This window comes from Leopardus geoffroyi, chromosome A2 (assembly GCF_018350155.1).
Source record: "Leopardus geoffroyi isolate Oge1 chromosome A2, O.geoffroyi_Oge1_pat1.0, whole genome shotgun sequence".
NCBI lineage: Eukaryota > Metazoa > Chordata > Mammalia > Carnivora > Felidae > Leopardus > Leopardus geoffroyi.
Window position 1 is genome coordinate 148803175 of NC_059331.1, and position 12432 is coordinate 148815606.

The 12432-nt window shown below is 47.2% G+C and overlaps 1 protein-coding gene across 2 annotated transcripts in view; it reads right to left on the reverse strand.

Moving 5' to 3' along the window:
* Positions 1-12432, reverse strand: part of PLXNA4 (plexin A4) — a 445047-nt gene that overhangs the window by 418437 nt on the left and 14178 nt on the right. The window lies entirely within an intron of this gene.

The window sequence follows — 12432 nt, forward strand, 5'->3', positions numbered from 1 at the left end:
GAAGTGGGTCTTTACCAAGAACCTAACCATGCTGCACCCTGATCTTGGACTCCCAGTCTCCATAACTGGGAGAAATAATGTTTGTTGTTTAAGCTGCCCTGTCTAATGTATTCTGTTACAGCAACCTAAACTGACTAAGACAGTCATCATGTCAGAGCTTCCCAAACTTTCTTACTCCCTGGAACACGCAGAAGATGATATTTGTACTATACCCTGGGGCCAGAGAGGGCTGGCCCAGGGGCTCTACCCTCAGGTGTGAGGGCACTCACTAGCCCTGACACATTAGCCAAAACAGAAGGTGGGGTCTTCACTGAACTTCAAGAACAGGTAGTGTGACTGCTCCTGTGTCTGCTTATGAGCAAAGGTTGATATATGGTAGAACTGAGTCTGACACCTGATTTGTTTGGAAGCCTGTGGAGGAGAGGCCTATAGCTCTCACTACCTGTAATCATTAGAAACTGAGCCCCAAATAATCTGATCACTGGGAATGGCCAAGTTGGTGTAGGCCAGGTTACGATGCCAGGTCTGTGTGCCTCCAGTGTCTATGCTGGGTCCTGGATGCCCCACTGCTTCTTGGGCCCAAAGTAGATTAATCAAATTGTGTGTGTGTGTGTGTGTGTGTGTGTGTGTGTGTGTGTGTGTGTGTAACCAATGAGGGAAGCTCTCCAGGAAATGCCATGCTAAAGGGTTCTGTCCTGGGGCGCCTGGGTGGCTCAGTAGGTTGAGCGTCCGGCTGTGGCTCAGGTCATGATCTCGCGGTCCGTGAGTTCGAGCCCCACGTTGGGCTCTGTGCTGACAGCTCAGAGCTTGGAGCCTGTTTCAGATTCTGTGTCTCCTTCTCTCTCTGATCCTCCCCCATTCATGCTCTGTCTCTGTCTCAAAAATAAATAAACGTTAAAAAACAAACAAAAAAAAATAATAAAAAAATAAAAATAAAGGGTTCTGTCCTTGGTGCTATGTTGTTTCACATTTTTATCAGTAATTTGAGTAAAGATTAGAGTCACACTTATCAAATTAGCAGATGACAAATTCCAAGATTTGTGAAGGTCAAATGAGATAGTATGAGAGAAGTCATGCTGTATTATTGTAAGTCTTTATCCATTGATGATAGTTCAAAACTATCTGAGCAGGCTATAAGAGGGTCCAAATTGGACCCCAAAATGAAATTTAATGTGGTAAACATGTTCAAAATATAAGTTTCAAAAAGGTAATAATGAATAAAATTCCAGATGGCATAAGTTCATGTAAAATACACATGAAGTGAGCCTGGGAGTGTAGAAACCCAACAGTGATGAACCAGCCGTGGGACAGGGCTGGCCCGAGTGCTTAAGGGAGCCTGTGCCCAATAACCTTGACACACACAGGAACCGACCCTGAGCTTCATTGCCCTACCTCCTCCAGACTCTGACCTTCTCCACACACCACCCCAAAGTCAGATGTGGAGGCAGGTCTAGATGTGCCATGAGCAGCAATGAGCTTTCAATCGATGTGGAAAGTAATGAAGAGAGAAAGCCCTCCATCATTGCTCCCCAAACGAGGTGGTTCCCATGCCTTCTAAAGATGCCCAACTTGCCAGGAAAGCCCAGATGTGTGGCTCAGAGACAAGAGGTGGAAGGAGAATTGATAAAAAGCCTGAAATGGTAAGATTTTCTTCATAGAAGATGAAAGGAGTGGGGGCCCAGGGGGACAGGAGACTTAAAAGCAGTCAATCAACTACCAAGGGACAACCATTTGTGCTTCTCAATAAAAATCTTTCTTTCCTTGAATTGCACTTTGATGTTATCACTTTTATTTTTTCACCTTTACAAAACCTCAGAACCTTCTGGCCAAAGACAACAAGAAGTCAGCCAAGTTTTCATTTTGGAAAGGAAGTAAGAGCTGCTCCTATGTGCCTCCCAGGCGATATGGTAAGTCTGTGGTCAAGACTCCAACTCAGTAGATGCTCATTTGCAATCATAGGCAATGACAATTAAATAAAAGACTATCTGCCTGCATGCAGCCATCACTGCGTGCAGACTTTCCCATGAAGCTACTTCCTGCTTCCTGTGGATTTTTAGTGGTTTCAGTATGTGTGATACCCTCTACTGTCTGGCCATTCTAGAACACTTCTGTTTTAAGCTTAGAAAACCAAGTTTTTTTTAAATTTTTTTAATGTTTACTTGTTTTTGAGACAGAGAGAGACAGAGCATGAATGGGGGAGGGTTGGAGAGAGAGGGAAACACAGAATCTGAAGCAGGCTCCAGGCCCTGAGCTCTCAGCACAGAGCCTGACGCAGGGCTCAAACTCACAGACCGCGAGACCATGACCTGAGCCGAAGTCGGACACTCAACCAACTGAGCCACCCAGATGCCCCTAGAAAACCAAGTTTAATGTGGGGATCATGAGAAGAAAATCAAACCACCCTAATATTGGGTCCAAAGGGAACTGCATATGTGTCTAAGACAGGTGCCTGCTTTCAAGGTGCTTGCAATTAAGTGGGAACATGAGATATAAATGCTTCAAATAGAAGTCAATAAATCGCATATTACAAATAAATTCTTGGCAGCCTGAATTTGCAGAGTCTCTAGGTATGCCACTGTCTTGATACAAAAATACTCAGATCTAGCTAACATCTGGAAGGTGAACAAGGCTGCTTGCAAAATGTGTCAGCTGGTAAAAACTCTTCCAGGCCTAAAGATTTTTTTTTTTAACTTGCAAATACAAAGCTGGGGATGAAAATGCCATTCTTTCAAAACAATATGAGCTGAGGAGATGTTGCTTGACACTTTTAGAAGTTACGTTTCTCTATTTGGCATGCGGTATCCCTCAAGCTTTTGATGCGAGCTCTCATCAACAAGCCAAGCATGGCCATCACCAAAGTAAAGCCAGAGGGCTTCTGCCACATCTCAAATCCTACAGGCAAAGAACATACCATTTTACTCAATAACAACAACAACCATAAATACAAAGACGGGTTTTTACAGAATATTTAATCTTTAAGTATTTGTCGAGAAGCAGTGAATCTTGCTAGCCTCAACTCCTGGAAGAAGGAACAGAGGTGAGAATGAGTCACAGCTACTTCTTCATGAAGTCAGTCCTGGGTTTAGCAAAGTTTACTCTCTCCTACCACCCCGACCACCCAGCCCCAGGCCATCAACAGCCAATTAGACACCATGCACATGGTCAGCACCTTGAGTATCTGTACCTGTCTTAGATCTTCTCATCTGAGCACAGAACCAGAAGCCCCTTGGAGGACATCTGATAACCTGTGGGTCAGTGGGAAGTCTCTACAATGAAATACAAGAGGGCAGTGCATCAGAAAACAGCATGGGTTCCCTACCTTTGTGCCAGACTCTGAGGCAGCCTTTGAGAGGACTCAGCTCCCCAGTCCTGGACATCACCCCCAGCAGAGTCATGCACGGGGCACGCCACAGAGTAGTGTCAACAACACTATTTTGGTCCTAACCACAGATCACTGTGGTTAGATCACTTCCCTTCTTAGGACCCCAGGCCCTGCTCTCTGTCCCCTCCTGGGAAACAAGTTGCCACCAGATAAACTGGGAAAAACTGCTGAGTTCCCCGAGACAGAAAGTGTAGCCACGTCAAAATATTATATACTGAGTGCAGCTGACCAAATGCACGAGGGCTGGGTGCACAGACATGACGGAGGGAAGTACAGAAACCCTACCACCTCTTTGGGGCTCTTGAAAGGCTAGAACTCCAAAATACCCACCCGGGGTCCCTGCTTCCACTCCATAAGAGAGTCCACAAGCCATTTTTATTAGCTCCGTGATACCCAGGAGCAATCCAGAGAAGAGAGTAGACGCATTGCTTCACTTGAAAATGCCCTGCAAATTTGCAGTTTAAGACACTCTTTGGGGCTGGACGCTCAGAGTTCCTCATTCTGGAGGACCTATTGAAACTGTGCCCATGCTAGTTGGACACCTCACCCTGTCTAAGGACTTCTACCCCCGCTTCCCCATAAGCCTGGAGACTTTCCACAGCAGCGCAGAGGAACCAGGGATTGAAAGGTCTGCATAGACTTGAAGGAGTTCCATACTTCTCTCTCCACTCACTGCTCACACTCAATGGCCCGTTTTCTAAAGTTTCCATAGTATGAACACACTAGCATGGGGAGACTACAAGATTTGCCACCAGCCACTTCTACATCTGCTGGGATTAATAAGGGTTACTAAATTACAAAGCTTCCCTGCAGAATGCAAAGCACTCCACGCTAATATGTTAACTCATTTCTCCCCCACGTATTGGAAGGAGGGGCAAGGGACACTGCTGGAGCATCTACCAGGTACTAGGCCGCTGGTATTTTAATCCAACTACCTTCTCCACAAATGTGTGAAGCAAAGGTGTGACTACGCGGAGTAGAAACCATGGCTCCCCAGAGAGGGATGGCCACACCTAACAGCATTCAAATAAGACAAATGTTTCTTGAACATTCTTTAAGCCAAGCAAAACCTATGTAGTGGCCAGATCCCACCTGCAGGCCAGACATGTGCAGACTGGCTCCTACACCTAGAAAACAAAACATGACTTTGAAAGGGCAGGGTCAAAATTTTCATCACTACCTCTCTGCTCCTGGTAGAGCGCATTTCAGCAGACCATGCTGCTTTGAGTGTGTGCACATTGAAAATGGGGTGCACATGCCAAAAAAGGGAACCAGCTCATGTCCAGGACAAAGGCCTGATGTTTCTCTATTATGGAAACTCTGCCTTTATCCTGAGCTGGCTCAGTCATCTTCTGTGTAGGACTCAACCTCCAGGTACCACTGTTTTCCCATTGGAAAATAGTGGGGATCTCCCATGGCAAAGTGGATATCTGGGTGTTTTCAGAACACTCTCAAGCAAAAGGTTCAAGATAGTATGTTTAATTTGAAAAGTAAACCACCTGAAGAATGCCAAACTCTCTATATATGTGGGTCTTCTTGCTTCCTTACCAAACTTCTACCAGATCCCAAAGTGAATTAAGTATACACCTAGGAACTAAGTGTGCCCCTAGGAACTAAGTGCACACGTGGGACCTAAGTGCACATCTTGGAACTATGTGCACACGTGGGAACTAAGTGTGCACCTGGGAACTAAGTACACACCTGGGAACTATATGCAAACCTAGGAACTAAGTGCACATGTGGGACCTAAGTGCACACCTGGGAACTATGTGCACACCTGGGAACTAAGTGCACACCTGGGAATTAAGTGCACACGTGGGAACTAAGTGCACACCTGGGAACTATGTGCACACCTGGGAAGTACGTGTGCACCATGGAACTACATGCACACCCGGGAACTATGTGCACACCTGGGAACTATGTGCACACGTGGGAACTAAGTGCACACGTGGGAACTAAGTGCATACCTGGGAACTAAGTGTACACCTGGGAACTACGTGTGCACCTGGGAACTAAGTGCGCACCTGGGAACTATGTGCACACCTGGGAACTATGTGCGCACCATGGAACTACATGCACACATAGGAACTAAGTGTGCACCTGGGAACTGAGTGCACATGTGGGACCTAAGTGCACACCTGGGAACTAAGTGTGCCCCTAGGAACTAAGTGCACACGTGGGAACTAAGTGCACACATGGGACCTAAGTGCACACCTGGGAACTATGTGCGCACCTGGGAACTAAGTGCACACCTAAGAACTATGTGCACACCTGGGAAGTACGTGTGCACCATGGAACTACATGCACACCCGGGAACTATGTGCACACCTGGGAACTAAGTGCGCATGTGGGAACTAAGTGCACACCTGGGAACTAAATGCACATGTGGGAACTAAGTGCATACATGGAAACTAAGTGCACACCTGGGAATTAAGTGCCCACATGGGAACTAAGTGCACACGTGCGAACTAAGTGTACACCTGGGAACCATGTGCACACCTGGACACTATGTGCACACCTGGGAACTATGTGCACACCATGGAACTACATGCACATGTAGGAACTAAGTGTGTACCTGGGAACCGAGTGCACACATGGGAACTAAGTTCACACCTAGGAACTATGTGCGCACCTGGGAACTAAGTTCACACCTAGGAACTATGTGCACACCTGGGAACTATGTGCGCACCATGGAACTACATGCATACGTGGGATCTAAGTGCACACCTGGGAACTAAGTGCACACGTGAGAACTAAGTGCACACATGGAAACTAAGTGCACACCTGGGAATTAAGTGCCCACATGGGAACTAAGTGCACACGTGTGAACTAAGTGTACATCTGAGATGAGAAGGGCTCAGCATGGTGAGCACTTAGATGAAACTGCCAGGGACACAGGGCCATATGTCTGCTGGCCTCCTGCTCCCTTCAACCTGAAATCCCATATGCACCCCAATTCATCATGTCCAGAACAAACACATCCCCCTTCCTCACTACTTCCCCTCAACCAAGTCTCAGCCTAGAAATTTCTAGCTCAGTGAATGTGTCACCTTCCACCTATGAGGCCTCCCAACACCCCCTCTGCTTGCTCCCTACCTCCTTCACTGCCATAAGCCCACTCAAACTCTTGAGTTTGTCAACTCAAACTCTTATGTGCCTCTCAGATCTGTCCTTTCCTCCTCTGCCACTACCTTTGATTAACCCTCTCTCATGCCTTCTGAATTACTATCATAGCCCCCCACTTCCAACCCTTTCTCACACTGCCAACACAGTGATCTTTCTACAAGGCAAATCTTGATCTCTTACTTGGAAATCCCCAAGGCCTGGCCACCGCCTGCAGCACACTGGTCCTGACCCGGCATCCACCTGCGTTTCCATCTTGTGCTATTTCCCAGCCTGACTTGCACTACGGCAGGCAGCTGGTGCTAGTGAGCTCGCCTCCCTGTCTGGTCTGTGCTGCTTCCCCCACCGGGTACCTCTTCCTCATAGGTTCCAATCCCACACACCCCTCAAAACACCCTCATCTTTCTCCAGAAGACCTTCTCCACGTCCTGCCTTTCTTTGTGGACGGATGCCCCTTCTTACGTATTCTCAGGATGGCTTTGTGCACACAGATCTCACTTCTTACCACGTTGGGTTTAAATTATCTATAGATGTGGGTGCTGTGACCACGCCAAGCTGTGAGCTCCCTAATGGCAGGAACCATCTCATCTCGGTACAACCAAGCTCTTACATGGTGCCTAGCACATAGTAAGCACTCAATACATATTGACTGAATTGACTTAACTGACCAATCAATTTGTTGGTTAAATATTCTTTAACCTCACCTCTACTTCTCTAACTATAATATGTAAATATATCTGTATGGAGCAAAGTGAAAGGTAGGACTCCAGGGAAATCATGACCCCTTTCCCACCAGTGCCAGGATCAGGTCTCTCCTCTTACCTAGGCCTCCGTCTTCCTGTACTCACCATCCCCTCCCCTGGTCTCCTGCTCTCCCACATACACTCTCCTTTCGAACTCTGCAGGTTGCTTTCATCATTACAGCTCTTCACCAGATCCGCAAGCACACAGGAACTCGTACAAGTGTAACGGCGAGAGGCCTGAGCTTAGACTTCATTCTCTCCTTCTTGATTTTCTCTGACCTTGCATGTAAATACAATCTTCTGCTGCTCACCTGGTCCTTTAATATGCATGGCCACGTTCATCCTCACCTCCTGGGCTTCAGGTCAGGAACAGCAAGGGCTTATTCCAGCTTTAAAGGAAGAGAAATTGAGGCCTATCCCAGAGAGGGAACTTGCTGAAAGACATTCAGCAGGCCTAGGATTAGAAGCTGGGTCTCCCTATTCCCTGGTCGGCACATAATACTTCTTCAATTGCTCTGAAAATGAAAATCTTGGGATTATTTTGCAGGAGAAAAAAAAATAGGCCTTGAGAAGCTGTAGCCACATTTCCGACAAGCTCCATTCAGAGGGCACCGTAACTTACATAAATGATTTCCTATTACACTGCAATTGTCACTGCAACATGACAGTCTTGCAGCCTCCTTGAAGTGTTCTCTTTGTTGTTTTTCTGTACAGATCCCCCAGAAAGAAGAATCAAATATGGTCCGAGCAGGAAAACAAATCGCACAACACCCGCAGACCTAGCTTCCCCTTCTGCATGGCTCCTCCTGAGAAGGACCAAAGAGAATGCAATGAATGAGCCCCCTGGGCCGGAGCCCTCTCCCACCTGCCCTGTTCTCAGAGCTCTGCCAGGTCCCTGCAAATAGGATTCCTTTAAAAAAAAAAAAAAAAATGAAAGCCAACAGTTTATGAAGAAGAAATGAAGTGGCAATTTCCCAGCATGGCTGGGAATCAATACAAGCCATTGCCAGGGTTTTTCTTTCAAAGGGTGACTGCTACAGTTCTCCAAAGTCAAGAGTGACAGAGCTCCGGTTCTTGACTTACAACTGCTTCATCATAGCAAGATATTTTTAATTTAAAACTCACTGCAGTTGGGTTCGAACTCAGCTGGGACTTGATTTACTGCTAATTCATTTCTCCGATTCCTATAATTCTAAACTCCGTCACCAAACAGTTTAATGCTGATAGAATCACCAGTGCAATGCTTCATGAATGGGCATCAGGGGAATTTTGCTAGTAAGTGTGTGTTAGCAACTGTTATTCACTTTGGAAAGGAGCATGGTGCTTGGGCAAAGCATGGCCGAGGGCTTATAATTGGGCATGTGAGTCACTAGCCTGTGTCCCCATGTGAACCAAATCCAAATACCACTGGGGTGTTAGCCCACCCCCACCCCAACTCTCTCTATCTCTCTCTCTCTCTCTCTCTCTCTCTCACACACACACACACACACACACACACACACACACACACATCATTACCTATGTAAGATGAGTACTGGGCACTGAAATGCTGCCCATGGGAAATGTCTAACTCCACTCTCCGGGTCAGTACCCAATGATGGAAACCATGGATTTCTTGTCTAATTATAAAACTTTAGCCTCTCTGGGGTAGCAAAGTTTCCTTCCCAAGAGAAAATCCTTTGTTTCAACTACCCAAAATCTAGGAAGGTATGTCTTAATAACTCAAGCCCTCTTTGTTAATGAGAATGTGTATGTTTGCCAGTTCTATTGAAACCTCTTATTGGATAAATGTAGCTGAAAAAAACAATATCGAGAAGGTGAATGTCATTACTCACATACTTTACAAACATTCATCCTGATCTATTACATGCAACCAAATGGTGCTACGTGTTGGAGACATTTCCACAAACCTGTTGGAGCCACAATCACACTCCTTAAAATGGTCCTTTTAGAGAAGGTACATGGGAAGACACCATGGTTGTCAATATCTCATAACAATTCACAGCCATTTCTGAGAGTCTCAAAGGCAAGTGACAAGGACCAGAAGAAGGCAGTTGGAGCCCACATGTTCCCCTGTGTAACAGTTCAGTACATTCATTCTCCGGTTTCTTCTCCTCCGGACCAAACTCAAACCTGAAAGCTTTCACTTGAAACGATTTCACCAAAATGTCTTCTGTCCAACACTTGTTCCAGGAGCTGTTGATTGGTTTAAACACACACCACCAAGCAAGCTGAAAAATGGCTGGCTAAGAATAATTAAACAAGTGTCTCTACAGTGGGATTCCTATGCCTTTTTTAATGTTTATTTATTTATTTGAGAGAGAGAGACAGAGTAAGAGAGACAGACAGGGTGTGCACGAGCTGGGGCGGGCATAGAGAGAGGGAGAGAGAGAATCCCAAGCAAGTTCCAGATTGACAGTGCACAGCCCGGTGTCGGGTTCCATCTCACAACTGTGAGATCGCGACCTGAGCCGAAATCAAGAGTCGGATACTTAACCAACTGAGCCACCCAGGTGCCCGTCCTATGCCTTTAACGTAAGTCTTGAATCTCCAAGAGGAAGACAGAGCATAAGGTGTTTGCAAGGCTTACTTGGCCACGGATGCTTCTTCCATGAAGGGACTTGTCTTTGGAATGCTTTGGGAAATGCAATCTGCTTATTCCACCCGATCTCCCAGCACCCAAACCCACACTTAGTTTTATATGGAAAGCAGGAGCTCAACTCCATGTGGGTCAGTGTCAACAGACCACCTGCCCCCAAACCGCTATCACCCAGGACACTCTAAGGTGACGGCTGGGTTCAGCCTGCACTCATCTTTGTTCATCTTATCCTCTCAAAGAGCCACCTTCCTTGATGTGGCTCCAACCCTGCTCCTGCCGGAGAGCAAGCGCTTGCCATAGCAGCTGATTCGCATGCCCCTACTTCTGTCCTTTACAGGCCATTCATCTCCACTTTCTCCTGCTCCATTTATTAATTCTATTTACTCAGCAAATATTTATTGACTGCTTCCAGTATGATAGGCCCTAATCTGGGCACAAGTACACAAGAGAAGTAAGAAATGGTCTCTCTCATCTACCGACATAAGAAAATAAAATGCTATGGTCATCATCGCTACCACCAGCATCAGCTTCCTCACCTTTATTACAAAGTATGAATTAAGTTCTGATCACACAAGACACACTTCAACCAGCGGCTGGTCCTGACCCGCAGGAGCCGGAAATCTCAGGCAGACATGCTAATGCAGACACATGTCTCCAAGTCAGCGAGTTGCTCACATCAATCAGCAGTTAAAGGCAAGTGCATTTTGGGAAGAAAGGTGGGGGTCAGTATCTAATGGTGAAGAGAGCGGGGAAAGGGGTCACAAGCATAGGGCAAGCATCACTCCTTTGCTCCGCCTGACCGGGGAGGGGCTTCAATGCCCAAGAGATGTAAAATGGAAAGGACGCTGGCTGGAGGCATGACTTATGGGAAGTATTTTATGCAAAAATGCCCTCTTTTGTTTTATATTTCAGTGCTTACAATATTTCTTAAAACCAGGAGAAAGGCAGAGGGCATTTGCCTCTGACCCCAGCTTCCAAGCAGCCATGCCCCTCAGCCGTTGCAGACAGAAGTGTCTGAGATATCCATACACCATCATGTGGAAGGCAGGCACTCCTTTGGCTTAAAAAGCCTAAAAATTAGGAAAAGCCTCTTGAAGCCTAACTGGAACCCATTCTCTTTATTTTAATGTTTTTCAATTTATGTATTTATTTTGAGAGAGAGAGAGAGAGAGAGAGACAGCATGAGTGGGGGAGGGGCAGCAAGAGAGGGAGGGAGAGAATCCCAAGCAGGCTCTTCGTTCCCAGCACAGAGCCTGATGTGGAACTTGAACCCACGAAGCCGTGCGATCATGACGTGAGTGGAAACCAAGAGTTGGACGCTTAACCCACTGAGCCACCTAGACTCCCTAACTGGAACCCATTCTTAATGTGGCTTAACTAGGTAACCCACAGTGTGGTTGGCCATTGTGGCCATGGAGTCAAGAATTTTGGGGGCTGAATGATACCTTCCTGGAGCAGCTTGCTCTGGCTCACTATCTGATTCTATTCTGAAGAACCATGCGTCTTATGCAGAACCCATTATCCCAGACCCCCAATTTCTGTACCTGCTCAGATCTTTCCTGAGTCCCACTCTCACCCCCAATTCTGGCCTTCAGCCACTTGCCACGGGCCCCTGGCATGCCTCGCATTATTCTTAAAGTTCTCGAAGACTTTCTTCCTTCAGGGCAAAGGCCAAGCGCAGCAGGTCCACTGTGGGGGGAGCCACTGAAGCCCCAGCCGAGGGGCCTGACCACACAGGCTCTGGTTTGAGCTAATTTCACAACCTCAAAGTGAGGGGGAGTTCCTGCCTCCTGGGGCGAATGGTGCCCAAGGAACCACAGCTCACAACAAGGTCCCAGCACAGATGCTGGCTGTGCCTGCCCTCCAGACTCTTCTGAGGCTATGCTCCCATCAGGCTTGTCTAGGTAATGAACCACCAGCTGTGCTTCCTCAGGAAGCTCTGGCTGGCTGGGCAACACATTCTTTGGATTCTTTGTACATTTGGTGTTTCTGTTCCTTCCCTACTTCTCCCCCTTTTTCCTTCACTCTTGCTGCTCTGGGCTTCCACCTCTCAAGAAAGTGTTCCCACGTCAGCTTTTGCCTCAGGCTCTGCTTGCTAGAGAGCCCAGGCCAAAACTGCGGGTGAGGGGCAGACAGACGGAAAGTACAAGGCTTTGGGCTCCTCCACAGCTCTGACCAGAACAGTCCTTCTCCCACCTGTGCTGTGGGTCAGAATCCCATATAGAACTTCATTTGAATAAAGAGCTCCACCCCATCCATATTAAAATGTGTTTTGGGGTGCCCGGGTGGCTCAGTCGGTTAAGCATCCCACTTCGGCTCAGATCATGGTCTCGAGGTTCATGAGTTCGAGGCCCACATTGGGCTGTGTGCTGACAGCTTACAGCATGGAGCCTGCTTCAGATTATGTGTCCCCCTCTCTCTCTGCCCATCCCCCGCTTGTGCACTTGAGCATGCTCTCTCTCTCTCTCTCTTAAAAATAAATAAACATTCGGGGCGCCTGGGTGGTGCAGTCAGTTAAGCGTCCGACTTCAGCCAGGTCACGATCTCACAGTCCGTGAGTTCGAGCCCCGCGTCAGGCTCTGGGC